The sequence below is a fragment of the Carlito syrichta genome, unplaced genomic scaffold, assembly GCF_000164805.1.
Source record: "Carlito syrichta isolate Samal-C Ts95f unplaced genomic scaffold, Tarsius_syrichta-2.0.1 Scaffold207627, whole genome shotgun sequence".
Classification (NCBI taxonomy): Eukaryota; Metazoa; Chordata; class Mammalia; order Primates; family Tarsiidae; genus Carlito; species Carlito syrichta.
Window position 1 is genome coordinate 7,785 of NW_007151723.1, and position 3,930 is coordinate 11,714.

The following is a 3,930-nucleotide window of genomic DNA, read 5'->3' on the forward strand; positions in this document are numbered from 1 at the left end:
TAATTCAGCCCCTTGACCACAGTCAAGTGTTAGGAGAAGTTTAAGGAGAACGGATATTTCCACAGTGGAGGTAGAATCAACTGTGTTTCACAAATAACAAAAAGGCAGATATAAGCCCAGCCATTTCAATAAATACATTATACACAAATAGAATCACTGCAATCAAAAGACAGAGATTATCAGACCAGATTTTCTTTAGAACTCAACCATATGATGTCTACAACTAAGATAATTCTATTTATTGTATTTATTTGATCAAAGTGAATGAAATAGAGTTACGATTTAAGTCACTAGAAATTGACTGACTATTGGTTAGAAACCAAACATTTAGATCCATTATAGTCCTGACTTAGAAAAGACTCAATAGCTGAGTCCATCAATTATCAATGGCTACCTAATGTTATGACTATAATTTTTTTCTTCAAATTATTTCATTTCTTTATTTCAAGATTACCTTAATTTCCTTAAAGACTTGATGAGGATCTCATTAATTTCTCTCCCTAAATGCAAATGCAAATAATAGAATAATAATAAACAAAACTAAGCTGGACAAAATTGTCGAACATGAGTTTATATGTATTGACGTTACTCTTCAAACATGAAACATGTACAGATAAACCAAAACTGAGATAATGTATTGCTAATAGACTTACCATGAAAAGCTACTAAGTGAAGTACTCAGTCTGAATGGAAAAGACAACATACAGTACATAAATCTATGTGAAGAAATGAAAAATTCTGATAAGCAATTGGAGATACATAGAAAATACAGCATAAATATAGTTTGACTTTTCTTCTCTTCATTGATTTAAGTGAGGATTGCATGAATCAATAATTATTAAATTATACTCTAATATAAATACCATATAAAATTATACACACACACGTACAAGTATATGACAATTATAGCTCAAGGGAAGGGCAAGGAATTGAGCCATATTAGACTCAAAAAATTCCACCAGACAGTAACTTGAAAATATATAATATTAGAAAACAAAACAAGAAAATAACTAAACACAATTGAGGTAAAAGCTGTACTAACAAAATGAGACACTAGAAAATATGTACTTAACATAAAAGAGGGACATAAAGGGGAAGCAGGGAACTAAGAGATATAATAAATGCAGAAGAAATAGCAAGTTGGTATGTGTAAATCCAACCCTGACAATACTAACATTAAATGTAAAATTATTAAATGCTGCAATAAAAAAAGCATTTAAAGTTAGACTGATTAAAATACTCAACTGTGTGCTGTCTATGAGAACACACTTTAAAATATTTTGGAAAATTAACTTAAAAGTATAAAGAAGGAAAAAAGATATAGTATGCAAACATAAACCATAAGAAAACTGTAGAGGCGAGTCTAGTAACACAAAACAAGCTTTAAGACAATGTTTACCTCCAACCCCTCCCCCCTGGCTCCCCCTCCCATCCCCCAGCGGTCAGCCGGCGCGGCCATGGAGATGGAGGTCTACATCCCGTCCTTTCGCTAGGAGGAGAGTGACCTGGAGTCTCTCTCAGAAAGAAGATATTGTCTTCCATTCATTAGCACTTTGACGGTGCTTCAGGTCGAAGTGTTCATGAATGGAAGACAACATTTTACTGGGAAAAGTCACAGCGAATCTCATGCTCTGCCCCCAAAGCTTAAGAAACGTCTAAAAACTCCAGAAACCCCTTCTAAACATTTTAGGAGCTGGGTCCCCAAAGTCCAGGATGATAAGGTTTGGAAACGTCGCTTCAGGCTGTCCCTTGAGAAAAGGAAGAGCTTCCCAGACTGGTTCTTGGTTTCCTGAACGTGCAGAAAACTTGCCCTCTCCACCAAAGGCAGAAACTCGTGGGTCTTCTGATGAGACAGAACCGGAAGAGCCAAGCACACTGCTCCCCAGCCCCTGCTGCTGTTCCTCCGGGACCCCTGTGTCTCGCCTGCAGCCAGTGATTTCCCACCTGGGGTTGCCGAAGGCCTTCTCCAAGGGTTAGTCTAGACTCCTTGCCAGCCCAGGTAGAAACTCCACCAAGTTGAAAGGAGCTAAAGCAAGTTTCCAACTCACAGTCAAGGAAACGGAGACCGACCAAATGGACCTAAACTTCAGGCCATAGCAGCTGTAGCTAGTGGGCAGATCCACAGTCCCAGGCTCATCGGGCCAGGGACTTAGAACGGTGCTTTTAAAAATAGAAACCGAACCAGGGTCGTGGTCATGCGAGGTCAGTGTTTAAGAAGTCAAACATAGCTACCAACTTAGCAACCCATGGAAAGGAGGCCACGGGAGACTTCTGGGAGCACCGGGAACAAGAGAAAGTCTCTCTGCTTCGGTCGCACCATTTGCCAATTGAGAGTCACATCCTGAATCATACTGAGACTGATGAACTTTGGTAACTTTTTGTTCAGATCTCATCACCCATCTTTTCACCACAAGTTTTTCTCCTCCATGGATACATTCTCAAGTGCTGGCACCAGGAGAGGGTCACCGAAACACACTGCTAGATGTGAGGAAGGAGCTAAACTGGAGATTAACTTGTACTGGCAATATTATACCATTTAAAAAATCATGGCATTATAATCGACATTACAGTGGAGTTGCATCATGCCCAGGGATTGGCTTCTAGCATCAGTATGTAAGGTCAGAGGGGATATTAGGATGGTCCTTGAGTGCCCTTTAGAAAGGTGCAGTGTTGGAGATCTCAACGTCCCACCACAAACGGGCTTTCCTCCAGTGTTGGAAAAAAGCATGTCTCTTCATTTGAAGATCAAATTAAGTTGGCGGTTTTTGTTTAGGGGCCATTTTGTATAAAAAGCACATACCTCTAAACACTAGAATCGTACTCAGCCCTGCAAGACGCTTGCCCTGGGAGAGGCAGACATGAACTGGCCACACATGAAGAAGGAGTGGATGGGTGGCACATTTCAGGGTTTCCTCATGAGCGTGCAATCATCAAAGATGTGGCACTGCCACAGGATTTTGTGTCATTTTCCCCATGGTTTCCTTTTCACTGACCTCATGTATCGAGTTAATGGAAGTTAAATATGTTTGTGATGGAATGCCTCTGCACATCCTACAGACATTCAGGGTTTGCGTAGTGGGGGACGAAAGCATATATAACTTGCTCTATGTGATCATGTGCTCTATGTGGGCATTTCATCGAAAACTAATTACCAGCTAGCCTATTTATGATTATTAATTTTAATAAATTTCTGTGCTTTAGGAAAATATTTAAAATCAAAACAAATAACTACATCATGAGTTTTTAAAATTAGAATCTAAATATTTAGGTTTCAGACCTGCTGCTTTAGCAGCAGATATATTTTATGATAGATTGTGTCACTACATATTAGAAACAAGCAAGAATGAAAGAATCGTATCATCAACCAAAAATAACTGAATAGTAGAGTATTAGAGATATTTTTTAAAAGTTTTTATGCTATTAGCTATGTTGAGTTAAATAAAAACAAAGAACAAGGAAAAAAAGGCAATGTTTACTAGAGGCAAAAAGGGACATTTTATGAAAATAAAAATATCAGTTGATTAGGAAGATATAACAATTATAAATACAAAATCCTCACTCTTAAAATCAAACAATAAAGGCTCCAAAATATATAAGGAAAAATTGACAGAATTGAAGAGAGAAATAGAAAGCAATAATATCAAGAAACTGTAATACTTCATTTTCATTAATGAACAGAGCAACTGGACAGAAAACCAGCACAGATACAGATGACTTGAACACTGCTATCAACCAACTTGATGTAACTCACATCTGAAGAATGTTCCACTCAATCACAGTAGAGTACACATTCTCTTTAAGTGCACATGGAATATTCTCTAAGATATACCACATGCTAGCTCATAAAACAGATTTAAATTTATTTTTTAATACTGAAAACAAGTGTGACCCCTGGATTGCAATGAAATAAAATCAGCAACAGAAAGAAAT

The 3,930-nt window shown here is 37.8% G+C and overlaps 1 pseudogene; it reads left to right on the plus strand.

Annotated features, from left to right (window-relative positions):
• The first annotated feature begins 1,463 nt into the window (after positions 1–1,463).
• On the plus strand, positions 1,464–1,982 carry LOC103253192 (annotated as a pseudogene).
• Positions 1,983–3,930: the final 1,948 nt, after the last annotated feature.